Here is a 17,009-nt window from a genome sequence, read left to right on the forward strand (position 1 = left end):
GTTAAAGTATTGTAAGTAAAATCGGTAAGCGAAGATACACGCATTTAAAATAAATACGAAACAACTATTAGTCCGGCAAGACGAGTAGCTCGGGATTACGATGCATATCACAAAATAGTCTTAAAAATTATAAAGTTAGCAGAAGAGAGAGCCCTTAAACTGAAACCAGTCTAGGAGCTACTAGGGGACGATCCTGATCGTAAATTCGAAATTTGTAAAACCACGATGAATTTGTTTTATAGTGGTTAAATTCTTTAAAACTAGGTGTTATTTTTAAACAAAGACACTTTTATTATTAAAGGAGAGGTACGTAGGTGGTTATGGCATTTTAAAGTGAAAGCCATAATCTAAGTGATACATACAAGTAATACATCTAAATATCTGTATACATATAATGTATAATTATACATAACGTATAATGTATAATGTACATTGAAATGTCAGTAAAAAAAAATTAAATATAACTAGTTTTTAATAAAAGATTCTCCTATTTGTTTTAAAACAGGGTTGCATACTCAAAATTGGTATATCGTAAACAGTAAGAGATGCAGCATTGGATTGATTTAAAAAAAAATTTTTTTTGATTAATTCTTAGGAATTTTCAGGAAAATCCAAGAATGTTTCAATTATGTTACGAATAGTTACAAAAAAAATTATTATTTAAAAAATCATATTAGTGTGTCATACTAAAAAGGTTGTTTTTTGAAAGTAGCTTAACCCTATTACTTTTAATTTTTTTTTTAATGTCGTTTGATATATCTAAATATAACGTAAATACTGTGCTGAACGTACTGTATATTAATTGAACATATTACAGGGTATTGGCTTTTTAATGTAAGTGATCAACTATTGATAAATTTCATTATTCATCAATAGTGACTAATTATTACCAATAAACGTAATTTTTTGATAAAAAAAAATTATAACGTTTTTCGAGTAAAGTATTTTCGAGGAACCCCCGGTATACTTAAGTTATACAGTGCATCCCAAAAGTTATGTCTAAATTTATTTAAAATTTAGGGGTGTATTAGAAAAAAAATGCTCGGATCTGTCGATTTTTATTTCAAGTTGCGCATTTTTGTACGTGAAGTTTGTATATACAGGGCTGGTCAAAAATAAATTACGACCATCAACTTAATTTTTTCAAATGAAAGCACCTTTTTTTAATTTCATTTTTGAATTTCGCGTGGAATTCTACGTATGTTTCATGCATCATGTCCTATACCTAAAGTCAACAGTTATCGAAAAAAAGACGACCAAACATTATTATTGAAGTTCACTTTACGAGTTACCTTATCTCTGAGAATTTTTAAACAGAGCAAAATTCCATTCATTCGTGTTTTTTTATTGTTGGCTGGTGACCGTGTATTTTCATAGAAACTGTATGGCAGTTGTACGCCAAACAGATATTGTCAAGTGTGAAGTGTACGAGCAAAGTTGCGGTTTTCACAATGGTAAAGTTAAAGGAATGAGAAAAAAATAGAAATTCTATGCATGGTTGGGTTTGGTGATAGAACACGTACTCAAAGAGAAGCTGCTCAATTATTTAATGAAATCCATCGTAATTGTCCTTCGATATGTCAAAAGGTGGTGAGTAGAATAGAGGCTAAATTTAGAGAATTCGGTCATGTTAGAGATCTGCCGAAATCTGGTCGTCCTGCTCGAGATGAAAATGAATAACTTGATGCTTTATTTATTTTATTTATAGTTCACCGAATAAAAACACAGTTAAAAAGCACAAATATCACCCCTACAAAGTTATTCCTGTACATGAGTTACTTAATGATGATTTCGATAGGCGAAATGAGTTTTGTGAACGCTTACAAAATATGTGCAATCTAAGTAATAATTTACTAACAAATATTATTTTTTCCGATTGAGCTACGTTCTGTTTGATTGGTAGTGTGAACAGACAAAATTGTCGATATTGGGTAGCAGAAAATCCGCATTGAATGATGAAGGTAAATACCCAATACCCTCAAAAACTGAATGTGTAGTGTGAAATAGTGCGCGGAAAAGTAATAGGTCCCTTTTTTGAACAGATTTTAACGGGACAAGTGTATCTCGATTTTCTCTAATTTGAATTAGTTCCAGCGTTACTAGCTTTATTTCGAAATCCATTGGACCCAGACTATCCTGACGAAGAACTAATTTTCCAGCAAGATGGCGCTCCTCCGCACTATGCTGCCACTGTGCGTACATTTTTGGATAAAACCTTTCCCAATCGGTGGATAGGAAGGAAAGACCCATCGAATGGCCTGCTAGGTCGCCTGACCTAACACCTATAATGGACTTTTTTTTGTGGGTATACCTCAAGTCGAAGGTATTTGTTAATAGGCCAAATAATCTAAACGACTTGAAAGAGAGAATTTGCAGAGAAGTGCGCGCTATAACTCCCGAAATGATTGAAAATGTGCAACGAGACTTTATTGATCGCCTTAGATATTGTCAAGCCGTGAACGGCAACCATTTTGAACATTTAACTTAATTTTTGTTCTTTTTTTATTTCTTACATGAATCGTCTTTTTTTCGATAACGGTTGACTTTAGGTATAGGACATGATGCATGAAACATACATAGAATTCCACGCGAAATTCAAAGACGAAATAAAAAAAAGGTGCTTTCATTTGAAACAAGGAAGTTGATGGTCGTAATTTATTTTTGAGCAACCCTGTATATATAAACTTCACGTACAAAAATGCGCAACTTAAAATAAAAATCGACGGGTCCGAGCGTTTTTTTTTCGAACACACCCCTGAATTTTAAATGATTTTAGACATAACTTTTGGGATGCTCTGTATATTATGTTTTCAGTTAGTTTAAAATGTATATAAAAACATTTATTTATGTAACAAGTGTCTAAAACGAACCTGTTTTTATAAATGGGAATTTTTTTTAAAAAGCGACGATTTCCATAAATAAAAAAAGGGAATTTTACACACGTGTAATATACGAGTACAACATTTTTTCTACTACCGAAGAAACCATTTAAAAAAATCAAAAATACCAAATTACTCTATGCACTTCAAAACATGTTTTGAAGTGCATAGAAACATCAGAACATGTTTTGACAAATTATAGATTAATTGACAAATAAACGTCAAATTACTTTTTACGCATAAGTACGTAAAAATTGAAACTTATAATAGTTTAAGCCGTGGGAAGTGTGTACAGTGGGTACTTTACGCACGGTAGTAAAAAAAATACATTTTGACATTAATATTGTTTTTCTGTATAAAAGTTTTAAATAACCGTGCTATACTTAGCTCGAATTAAGCTACAACTACCCCCAGAATTCACACCCTGATATTATTGCAAGTGATAGTGCACTAGGTTGTAAAAGTAATGCGCTAGCCTGCGCTAGATATAAGTCTTCTGCGCTTGCTTTTTTACATCCAAAAAAATAACTGGGGAGGGACTAGCGTTAATCCTGCCCCCCACCCTCCCGCTCCGATTTCAACCCTTGATTATATCGCAAGGGTTGTTGCGCTAGCTTTTAAAAGTACTGCACTAGTCTACGGTAGATATAAGATCTCTGCGCCAGCCTTTTGAGAAATTAAAATTTAACTGGGAGGGGAGGGAGGCAACTCCACTGATCTATTTTGGCGAAAGAGCCTACTTTCAGCAAGACGGTGTATCACTATGCTGCTAGTTCTGTTATCATTATAACGGAGAAGGACAGTCGAATATCCAGCAAGTCTACTGATCTAATTTCATTGGATTTTTACCCTCTAGGGGATATCTTAAAGGTAAAGGCACAAGACCCAGAAATATCCAGACGCAGTAGAATTAAAACAGAGGATGAGAAACAAATTAATTTATTAAAGCAGAATATTTTAGCAGGTTTATAAAAATAATTTAATTATCGTTTGCCACTTTGTCTCAAAGTAAATAGCTTTTATGTTGAACAATTGCCTAAAAAATAAATAGTTTTTTTTTGTTGGAAAAAATGTTCATCATTTTTATTTCCATCATCTTTTAAAACTCAAACACTAACAGTACCAGAAATGTTTCAATTTAGTTAAGAAAATTAAAAAGAAATTTAATTTTTTAATAAATTAATGACAAACTAAATGTAGTTTAGTTTGTCATTAATTTATTTTAGATAGGTCAAGTGGATGGACAAGTCATTTTTTAACGAATGCGCTATCTAATATAATCCAGTTAAAGTATCCATCCTGTAGTACTAACAGACTCCTTTTAACATAAGCCATTTAAAGTTTCTTTGCTATTCCACTGTAGTTTTCTAAAAGACATCAACCAGCAAGTAGAGAGGAATCACCCAATTTTTTTTTAATCAATGACTAAAAGCACATTAATTAATAATAACAACTCGCCCACCGAAAAAGATAACCCGTGACATTAAAATCATTAAACGAAACTGGACGTCAAGTATATAAATCTAATCGGGGCGCTCGTAAAGCCATCTAATTAAATCGACTATGTATATTATGTATCTTATCTTGCACAACTAAATTACGCGACCTTTATTTCAGGGCACAAAGTTAGATGTGAAATGGATTAGACGACGGCCGATTTAATCGTAGGCCGACGGTGGTGGTACTGCCACGGGCCGCGCCTCGCCGCTTGCGGTGGCGTGGGCGCACACTTCCTGTGCCTGCCCAACGTCTATGCAACTACTTGCGGTTTACCGCTCTTTTTTGGTCCTTCGAATCGCTCGTTCATTATATATTACGTCACAACCTGCGAGATTATTTATCTTAAATGTTTATCAGTGCACTGTAATATATTAGTTGTAGATCATAGCCGTAATGATTTATTAAAGTGGGGCTGCAGTATTTAAGATTCTTTTTTTTGCCTCATCTCGTTTGTCTTTACTAGAAAAAATATTTCAAACGGAAGGGTATTATTCTCTTCTTTCCTTCATGATTTTTTAAAAATTTTAATTTAGTTTTAAAAAATAGTTCCACTGATTAGTAATGAGTAAAAAAAATTAAAAAAGAAAAAAACGTGATCCAATATAAGAATACAGTGGAACTGCGCTAATCCGAACCCCCAAAAACATAGGAGGGCTCGAATAAGCGGTGTTTTCGGATTATGCGAGACAATATCTTTTTAATGAAAAATAAGGTAAACATATTCTTGTCAAAGTCATAGTCAAAAAAAGCTTATTGTCAAAAAAAATTGTTTTAAATATAATGATTACATGAGAAAAAAAAATTGACAATTTTTTGGTAAAAGGAACTGCTTCGTGACTATATAAAACCGATAGCGCAAGTTGCGTGAAACAGGTCTTAACAAGAAAATGATATTACAAACCATCATATTAAAACTGAAAAGAATATAAATTAACACAAAAAAAACTGCTACTTAACCTAAAAAAGAACGAAACTAAAAAGGGCAGAAACAAAAATGATAAGGTAATTTGGCTGGCATGTGACGGAAGGCAACAAGAAGAGACAAAATAGAACTACAAAAGAAAGATTGAACAGGCCACCTTATCTTTGATCTCAGTTAATTTTGCAGTTATATTAAACGTGCTACTAGGCATCTCGTGCGGAGTCGAGAAGGATTTGCCTAACCTTCCTGTAAAATTTATTAAGTGATAAATCTTAAATATTATTTGGCAAGTTGTTCCACATTGTATCTCCGGCAACCGAAAATGACTTGTGTAAATTACTTGTTCTATGTTGAGGTATCCTAAAACTTTCAGCATTACGAGTATTGTGTAAATGCGAGAGAGTAGCTATGCGAGGGAATAGCTATATCACCGTAGTCGAGTAAGGAGATTTGCAGAGATAACATTTAGTTTTACTCTTTAAGATATTTTTGAATCTGTACAGACTTTTGGGACGCATATGACCTATATTTAATTTATTCTTAATATGCGTCTCAAAACAAAGGCTAGAATCTAAAGTCAATCCTAATATTTTTACTTCATTTACAACTGGAATTTTTTCTCCATTAGTCTTAATATTTATACAGTGCGAACGTAAAGGTTGAAATAAATTCATTTAAAATTCAGGGGTATGTTCAAAAAAAAAACGCTTGGACATGTCGATTTTTATTTTTAACTGCGGGTTTTCTTACTATAATTTTATGTATACAGGGTGGCCCAAAAATAAGTTACGGTCATCAACGTAATTTTTTTAAATGTAAACACCTATTTTTTATTTTAGATTTAGGTTCTACATCAAATTCTAAGTACATTTCATGTACCATGTCCTATACCTAAACTCGACCGTTGACGATTGAACTCAATAAAAGGCTATTTTTGGAAGAGTTATTTATATCAAGCAACCTATCAGTTATTGTTTGGTTATTTACATTTGTGGTTGGTGTTTTTGATTGCTAACTTGTCACAATTTGTTGACATCAAATAATTTTGAGTGAATTTAGTTTGATGTAGATGCCTAAGCAAAGTTTTGCTTGTGTTAAGTTTATCAGAAGATAAAATTAAAATTTCAAAAAATGGTACGTCTTAGTGAGCGAGAGCGAATAGAGATTTTGATGATGATTGGTTATGGAAACAGGATGCGCACTCAGATGGAAGTCTGTGAAATTTATCATGCCAAGTATCCTGATAGGCCACGTATATCTCAAAGTACTGTCAGTAAAATAGAACAGAAATATCGGGATTTGGGTCATGTCAGGGATAATTATACGAAAGGTCGGTCAAGTATATCAGAAGAGAAGCAACTAAATGTTTTGCTGGCAGTTGAAGAAGATTGCCATAAAACGACTCGCAATATTGCGTTAGAAAATCAGATATCCCAGACATCCGTCGTTAAGTATTTAGGTATAAATAAATGGCACCCTTACAAAGTTCAATTGGTTCATGAACTAAATGAAGATGACCCAGATAGGCGTTTAGAATTTTGTGAGAGACTTATGGACTTGTGCCATGCTAATCCACAATTTTCAAAAAAAATTGTATTTTCTGATGAGGCAACGTTTAGTCTTCATGGTACTGTAAACCGGCAAAACTGCCGATATTGGGCTACTGAAAATCCGCACAGGATGATGGAGTACCACAGCCAAGTCCCTCAAAAAGTAAATGTTGATTTACTTTTTGAAGGAAATGTTGGGCGGGGGTGATTGAAAACAGGGTTATAGGGCCCTTTTTCTTTGAAAGATACTTGAATGATGAGAGTTATTTAGAGTTTTTAGAAAATGACTTGGTTCCATGCCTTGCCAGTTTATACCCCGATCCAGAAAACCCGGATATATTAGATAATTCCTTATGGTATCAGCAAGATGGAGCTCCAGCCCATTACACTCGTCCCGTGCGCCAGTACCTGGATACCGTTTTCCCTGGACGTTGGATTGGTCGGAGGGGTGCAATTGAATGGCCGGCCAGATCGCCGGATCTGACTCCTTTAGATTTTTTTTTGTGGGGGTATCTTAAGTCCAAAGTTTATGTTAATCGGCCAAACAACATTGAAGACTTAAAAATTAGAATAACGGAAGAAATAAGATTGATAGAACCTTCTGTTATCGATAACGTTTTACAAGAATTTGAGCATCGACTAGGATATTGCCAAGAGGTTCGTGGCAGCCATTTTCAACACTTAATAGATTAATTAAAATATTTTTATGTATTCTTGCTTGATATAAATAACTCTTCCAAAAATAGCCTTTTATTGTGTTCAATCGTCAACGGTCGAGTTTAGGTATAGGACATGGTATATGAAATGTACTTAGAATTTGATGTAGAACCTAAATCTAAAATAAAAAATAGGTGTTTACATTTAAAAAAATTACGTTGATGACCGCAACTTATTTTTGGGCCACCCTGTATACATAAAATTATAGTAAGAAAACCCGCAGTTAAAAATAAAAATCGACATGTCCGAGCGTTTTTTATTTGAACATACCCCTGAATTTTAAATGAATTTATTCCAACCTTTACGTTCGCACTGTATATCTACAGGTATAAAAATTATTTAGAATTCCTGAATTACAGCCATATAAAATGATGTTAGATTTAGTAGGGTTAATTTTTATGTTATGCTTATTGAAATAATTAACTGCGTTTGGTAAAGCTAAATAATTAGTTATATCTGATCAAATTTTTGCTTAGAGATATTGAAATTTAAGGAATTTAATGGCATGTATATCTGATAATCATCAGCATTTTGTTGTTATTTATAATGTTAAATAGAATTATGCATATCCTCAACATAAATCAAAAATTAAAGAGGTCCTAATATGGAGCCTTATGTAACACCAATTTTCAAGACAACATATTTTGACTGCTCCAAACTTCCATTGTTGGTTTTTAACAACATCGAATGTGATCTTTTTTTAAGATAGGATTCACAAAAAAAAACTGTGGATTCGGAACAATCAAAATATCCCAACTTTGCAAGGAGCATTGAGTGATTTATCGTATCGAACGCTTTACTAAAATCAAGCACCGCTAAGGAAGTACTTTGTTTATGTTCTTCGTTAAGTCTTATATTTTCTAACATTCCCATTAGACTAGTAGTTGAACTATATTTCCTTCTAAATCCTGATTGCGTATCTGGAAGTATACCAAATAAGTTAACAAAATTATAAAGTTGTTGGTGAATATACTTTTCTAGAATTTTAGAAGTCTTTTAGTTCTTTCGGATTTGAGATTTTTGAAATGGGTCTTACAGATGGTTTTTTCCAGATATCGGGAGATACTTTTGTAAGAATGCAAGTATTGAAATTGTTTAGAAGTGGTTTTTTACAAAAAAAAAGGCAAGGCTTGATATCATTTATACAAAATCCATCAGCTCCTATAACATTTGATTTTATGGTTTTAATTATACCGTTAACGCTTTCTTCATCAAGAAGACTTGAATTTAATTCTTGATTGCCATTATTCCATTTATTTTCATTATAAAAAGTTTAATTTGGCTTGTGATATATTATTGTAAATTTGATTAACGCATTGAGAAAAAGAATTATTTGGGGTTTCTGGATTTCTAAAATTACAAGGCAAATCGGTATTCTTTGATTCAGTTTGATGTAGTTTATTAGCATTTTTCCAAAAATCACGATTTTTTTTGTAGAAAGTGTGTTAAAATATGATATTTTTTTTTGCTGAACAGCTTGTTTTGTATAGTTTCACAATTGTCTATATTAGTTTAAATTTAACTCAGTTTAATTTTTTTAATATTTCAGCAATGCTTTTTCTCGAAGCCTCATAAGCAATTTATTATTGTCAGTTATCCAGGGAGTAAATGGTTTATTATTAATGGTTGGTTAAAGTTTCAGTCTTAATTGGCTCATGTTTGTCAACTAAACAAAGTAAAGTTGTTAGAAGCCACAAGAATACCGAAAACGGTATTTAGATAAAAGATACTATCCCAATTAAGTCTTAAAGCATCATGCTTTAATAAATCCATATTAATAGAACTATCATTCCTACATTTAATTTTAAAATATCCCTCTTTACTTTAGGAAACTCAAGACAATAGAATATGTCGTATAATGCGTTAAGCGTTCGATCACTAGTGGTTTGTCGCAAAGGCCACGAACCGACTCTATTAATTTAGAAATGTTTATTTATAATAATGACATCAAATAGGGTACTTATGTTGTTAGATATATTCCATCTAGTAAGCTGGGTTATTACTTGGTTTAAATCAAATATATTTAAGACTGCTAAAAATCTGTCAGTAAGTCTACACTGCTTTAAAAAAATAATATTAATATCCTCTATAAAAACCACATGATCAAATAAAGGAACAATGATTTGTAAATAGATCCTCAAGGGATCAAAAATACTGTTATTATCTGATGAAGGTGGACAAGATATTACGGTAAACAAAATATTTATGCTATAAATCTGAGTTTTTATGCTGAAGAATTCGAAGTTTTGTGGCGGGTTGTGAATATGACAAACTTTAAAATTTATATGTTTTTTAGCATAAAAATCGACCCCACCGCCACGCCCTAATCGATCTTTCCTGACGAAATTATAACTCTCAATTTGATTTAAAAAAATATTTTCAAATAATTTTTTTTCCGAAGAAGCTAGAATTTTATCAGGCGTACCTCAAGGGTCAATCCTGGGATCATTATTATTCATAATATACACCTCAGATATACATAAATCATTAAAGTACTGTAAACTGAGAGCTTTTGCCGATGATACCCAGGTTTATCTTCACTTCAATCATCAGGATTATTTACATGCATCTTCTTTAATAAACCATGACCTGAATTTACTTAACCAGCTTTCTTCTTGCCATAATCTAAAACTTAGCCCTCTCAAATCAAATATTATGATTTTTGGACCTAATAAAGATTGTCTTAAAAATAATGTAAATATCTTATTAAATGATATTCCTCTTCCCAACATGAATCGTGCAAAAAATTTGGGGATTGTCCTGGATACTAATTTGAGGTTTCGTGAATATGTTAAATTGTTAATTCAGAAGTCATTTTTATCGTTGAAAATTGTATATAATAGTCGTCAGGTTCTTAGTTTTCATTTGAGAAAAATGCTTTGTGAGTCTCTGGTCCTGTCCAACTTCAAATACTGTGATTTTATTTATGGTCCTTGCTTAGACATTGCAGATAAAAATCGTATTCAGAAAGTTCAAAATGCTTGCTCACGGCTAATATCTGGATTACGAAAATACGATCACATTTCACACACATTTAAGAGCTTAACTGGTTAAGGATGGACAGGCGCAGAGCGTTACACTTAGGTAATTTTTTATTTAAAGTTTTATTAAACCCCTCCCTTCCCTCCACTTTACGGAATAAATTTGTTCCTCGTTTAAACGTTCACACAAGAGTGATCCGATTTCCGGAGAGGATGACACTTCCTCGTCATTTGACTGCAATGTTTCAACGTTCTTTTACGTACAATGCCATTAAACTCTACAGTAACCTACCAACTGAATTATCAACTTTAGATCAGAAGTCGTTTAAATCAAAGTTTAAGAAATAGCTTTTACATTTAACCTTCAACCCGTAATTTAGGCCTTTAATTATTTATTTTATTTTTGGCAATTTTTTATATTTAGCTATTTAATATTTATTTAAATTGTATATATATTGTTCTTTATTTGGGTATTTAATGAATTTAATAGAGTTAATCTTTATATTGTAGCTTAAGTTTATGACCGTTGAGTAGGGTTCAGTAGAGTAGCTGCTGTCTTAGCTAGACTGCGCCCTGCTTCTCGGGACTTAATTATAGAATGTTATTATTGTTAACTACACCTGTAAATTTTGAATAAAAGACATTTATTATTATTATATTATTCCTAAAACTGCTTCTAAAAAATTTAAAATGGCAACACCGCAGACTAAAGCTGATATTATTTTGCGAAATACCATCTTGACAAACGGCTTTGTGTTTACTTCGGCATTTGTAAAGTTCCGTGTTTTTTCTTTAGTTTTTGGTTGAAAAAGGAAGAAGGTGGAGTCATTTCAGTGTTTTTGTGAACTGTTACGGTAGAAAAAAATTATGTCGTTTGTGCTGCACCATGGCACTATGGAAAAGGGTGATTTAGCTCGATCTTTTCACGTATATTCTTATTTCACAAGTAAACACCGATATTGTCATAACATCATATCAAGGAAGAATCGTCGTCATAAACGTAGAATAATAACAATTTATTAAGAAATCTATAATAATAATTTAATTTCTATAAAAATATTTTTATTAGATAAGTACCATTACTTTAATGAATTATGTTAAAAAAACGCATAAATAGTTCATAAACGGTGATATTGTTTATAATTTAAAGCATAATCTATTAATAACAAATATCATGTAAATATTTTTTGACGACGTCACTGGTAAAGATTACTTGTGTCGGTGGAATCAACAATAAGATTGAGCGGCGTTGCGATGTTGTTGCCTTTTTCTTTACTATAGGGACGTTATCTACATTTATTTAACTTTGTATGTCGATTTCTTTATAGAGTATTTTATCACACTTTATTTAAAAAAATGCTTTATTTTTTATTAAAAAGGAACAGTAGTATTGTGTTATACCTGCCAAACTTAGTGAAAAATTTTTAGGAAATTAGAAAGTATGTTTTTTTTACCATTTCTACAAAAGCATTTAGCATCATTGCATCAGAGATGTTGCAAGCAAACAAACTTCCCTAGTTCCAGGGCATTGCTAATTCTAGCCTTTTAATGTTCTAAGGTCAGTTGATATGTTGTTAAAGAGAGATGCAACATCTAGAGAAATAATTTTGTAGTTTTCGGGTAAAAGGAAGCCGCCAATATATTGTCATACTCAAAAGAATTTTTGACATATGATAAACATTTGACTTAAAACACCACTAAAAAAATTAGTTGAATTTTAAAGTGGAGAACTAACAAAAGATACTATAGGCCAAAGGAGTCTCCTTTTAGTTTTTCTGGCTGAAAATATTTTAGAAGGCAATGCTGCAGTAGTTTTTAATTTCCTTCCATCTTCCTTACTTATGTATAAATTGTTAGCTAAGGAGTCTATAGCTTTGCTATTTTTCTTTTGAATTGATGTTCTTGAGTTTTTTTTGAGATTTGTGTAAATTTCTGTATCTGTATTATGTATTTTTAAATTAAAAAAATATGCATAACTTTCTAACTATTAACAAAAATATTTAGAAAAAAATTAGAGGCTTTCTTAATTTCTGAAGAATTTTTAGATATTATGTAGATTTAACACTTTGGAATTAGACCCATCATGTTAAAGAAAGTCCTAAAAAATAAAGACAATGAAAAGGCTTGAAGTACTAACTCTGAAAGTGATAAGTATTAAAAAATATCTTCTTGCCACATTTGATTTAAAAAAGACACTTAAAAACCAAATTCAACCACTTATATTTATATTTTATAAAAGTAAAGTAACAGCGTCAACAAGTAAAGCAGCATAAGCATATTTACATTTTAATAGCACCTCTTCTCGACATTATTTTTGATAAGGAACACGAAACGGTTTTTTGCGGGCTATTAACTCGACAGAAATTTACGAGGGCCCGCCAAAGACCGCGGCCGATTCAATTGGTTAATGTTTTTGATAACGGACACGCAAATATTAATGGGTCCTAATTGTTTTGCCAACAACATGTCAATTTTTATGTTATATAAGACCGATTCGGTTCGCTCGAAATATCGTAATTTGTATAATTAATTTGACTTTTGGCGCATTATTTTACCGTTGCTTAAAGCGCCTCTTTTATATGGGATTTTAAATTAGGAAATAGGTATAAATCTGAAGGCTGAATGTGAAAATATTATGTAAAGTATCAAAAATCATACAGCTAAATACTTGCTATGGTTTTTCTACTTTTTTCCAACTTTTTAGATTCATGGTAGGTATGTTCTGATAAAGTTAATGTGCAAGAATAGTAACATAAGGGTGAATCACTTTTAAACCTCTTTTTTGTTATAACTCGATTTCGGGCTGGCTAGTGATGATTTTTTTGTCTTCTTTACAATGATGTTTGTATAATTATAAAAAAAAATTAATGTTCTGGTTTATTAGAAACCAGTAATAAAATAAGAGGAGAAAATGTTGGTAAATTTTAATAAATAAATTATTATTCTTAAAAATTTTTTTTAAGAACCATTGAATTGGATTGAGTAATCCTATTCTGAATTGAAAAGTAAATAATGTTATAATATTTATATTCATTTTAATATGGATAATCTTTGATATGCCATATAAACGTGATGTTTATATGTCAAATCAAAGACCTTTAATAATTTTTTTCTGCTTCCTACTTAACATGTATAAATATTTTACATTGAGTACGTTATCACTTGATTTTATTGAGTGTATTTGGATTAGGATTAAGTCACGTAATGATAATGCTATTATAGGAAATGTCTACAGACCACCAAATTCCAATATAGACCAATTCTATTTGCATTTAGAGGATATTTTGGCTAACTTATATACTCTATCTGAGAACATTGTATGTACTGGTGATTTTAGCATTGATTTTCTAAAATTTTTAGATAATACTAAATGCTTAGAGTTAATAATGGACACATTTGGCCTTATCAAAGTAATAAATGAACCAACTCATATAAACCCTACTTCAGTATCCTTAATTGATTTAATATTTACAAACATTGAATGCATACAAGAGACCGGAGTACACAATGTACATCTTTCTGATCATTTTCCCGTGTTTCTAAAATTTAAATTTCAAATTGAAGAGCAGCATCCAGTGGTATTTACTTTTCGTTCTTTAAATAAAGTAAATCTTATATATTTAAATAAAATAATTTTCAATACGATCTCGAATTATTGCCATGGGCACATATTTATGAGTCGCGTGATATCAACGAAAAAGTGGAATTTTTCACTACAACCATGCTAGCTCTTTTTGACGGATATGCACCTATTAAAACCTTTAAACGCAATCGTAACTACAAATACGCTCCCTGGATAACAGAAAATATAAGGCTTCTTCAGAAATTACGAAATAGAGCGTTAGGTAACTTTAAAACTACAAGACAGCCAGCCTATGATTATTATAAGCAATTGCGCAATTTCACGACGCCAGCGCTTCGTAATGACAAAAAAGCCTTTTTACGAACAAAATTTAATTCCAATTTATCAAGTAGGGAAACCTAGGCAGAACTAAAAAAACTTAATGTTGTTAAAAATAGACAAAAGAACATTCCTTCAGAATTATGTTGTGTAATTTAATGTAATTTATGTGAAATTTAAATTATTTATTATTGAAAAAATTTAAATTATGATGTAAACTTAATTAATAATTTTTTTACCTCGAACTGTACTAATCCGTATCAAGCAAATCAGAATCTGCTGCAGTTTTATGATAATAATTTAGTTAAAAATTTTGAACATGCTTTTTAATTGCAAGAAATAACCGAAATCGAATTAATAAGAATTATTCTTTCCATAAAAAGTAAAGCTTATGGTTGTGATGGGCTTAATATTAAATTAATTCAGATTTGTTGTCCATTTATTGTCCCCTTTGTGCTTCACATAATAAACGAATGTTTGAAAAATTCAGTATTTCCAAATATGTGGAAACACGCCTTAGTCACGCTTTTGGCCAAAATAGCTCAACCAAAGGAACTTAAAGATCTCCGATCAATAAGCATTCTTCCCGTTCTTTCCAAAATTCTCAAAAAAGTTGCAAATAATCAAGCTCGAGTATTTTTGAATAGTCATGAAATTTTGCCACTCAAACAATCAGGGTTTCGATATAGGATATAGCTGTGCTACGGCTATGGCTGACGTAACAGATGACATTTTCCGAGCGTGGGATCAAGGGGAGTTTACTGCTTTGATTTAACTTGACTACACAAAGGCATTCGATTTAATTAATCATAGGATTTTATTATCAATTTTAAGTTATATAGGATTTTCAAGAGATGCAATAACATTTTTTAAATAATTTTTGGGTAATCGCAGCCAGCAGATCATTTTGAATGGTATAAAATCTAACTCAGCACCTTTATCAGTAGGTGTTCCTCAGGGAAGTATCCTGGGGCCATTGTTATACACAATTTATACATGTCGCTTTAAAGACCATTTAAATTTTGTAGCTACCATTTGTATGCGGACGACACCCAACTCTATCTTCACTTTCACCCAAATAATACAGAAATTGCCAATAGAAATATAAATTTGGATTTAAAAAGTATAATAGAAATCTCAACGTATCACGATCTAAAGATAAACCTTTCAAAATCATCCGTTACTGTATTCGGAGGAGATAAAAATAATAGATTGAGAGTTAGCAACGAGCTTAATATACAAATTAACAACGTCACCATTACATTAACTAACACGTCCAAATCATTGGGACTTGTTGTTGCCTCGGATCTTCGGTTTCATGAGCATGTCACAGGAAAGCTCCGAAAAGCCTATGGTGCTCTTAAACTTATTTATAATCAAAGAAAATTTTTAAATCAAAAATTAAAAAAACATCTATGTGACTTCTTAGTGCTATCCAACTTTAACCACTGTAATACAGTATATGGCCCATGTTTGGATCAGTTTGATTCTCGTAGAATTTAGAAAGTACAAAATGCGTGCCTTCGCCTTATTTTTGGGATACGCCGCAGAAATCGGATCTCTCATAAGCTTATAGACATCGGCTGGCTTAATATGTATAACCGCAGAAAACTACACTTCATTTCGTTGGGCTACAAGGTAATAAAATTTAAATCTCCCCAATACTTGTATGAGAGAGCAGACTTGTATAGAGCAGATTATAGAATTAACAACAATAATCGTAACTTACGCAATTTACATTTTCTTACTATTCCTCGACACAGAAAAGAACTTTTTAAACGAAGCTTTTCATATAATTTGGCTTCCAATTTGAATTCCTTAAAGATTACATCATTTGATCTGACCTGTTCTACTTTTCAAAGAAAAACTTGAGACATTCTGTTTTTACGTCAGTATATAAAGTTGGTCTTTTATTTTGATTTTAATTTTTTTTTGTGTGATGTCGCTGAATGTGTTTTTATATTTTTAAGTTTCAACTGTTATGATCTGTAATTTGAAATATTGGTACTGGTTGTAGAGCTAATTTTTTTTAATGTTATATTTTTTACATTTTTTTAGAGAGCGCCTAAACAATATCTGGTCTGCGTACCAGAATACTGACGTAACACAGCCTTTTATTTTTCATAGACATTGTGTATTTCTAAATTTTTATATTGTATTTTGTACTTGCTTATGAAAAGTAATAAATTTTGTTTATTATTATTACTATTTTTAAATTCCAATATCCTGTATAAAACATGAACCGAAACATCTTAAAAGGTTTAAATCATGTTAATTATCCTTTTTTTTAGAAAATTTATGATTTTTTTATATATTTTACTTCTAAAAGTCTTAACCGGCCTAATATTCAACGCTTATTTGCAAGGGTCTAGTCACAATTCAGAATTTAAAATTTTCGTCGAAAGTCGATTCTTTTTTATTTACATGTTTATTTCGACGTCACGAAATCGGGTTAAAAAAATAATTTAAAATTCTAGATATTTCTAAAAGAACAAGAATTTTTTTTCTTTAATAACATTGCTCAAATCATCAAAAAAAATATTGATATCTGTAAATACT

Source organism: Anthonomus grandis, chromosome 6 (assembly GCF_022605725.1).
Source record: "Anthonomus grandis grandis chromosome 6, icAntGran1.3, whole genome shotgun sequence".
Taxonomy (NCBI): Eukaryota; Metazoa; Arthropoda; class Insecta; order Coleoptera; family Curculionidae; genus Anthonomus; species Anthonomus grandis.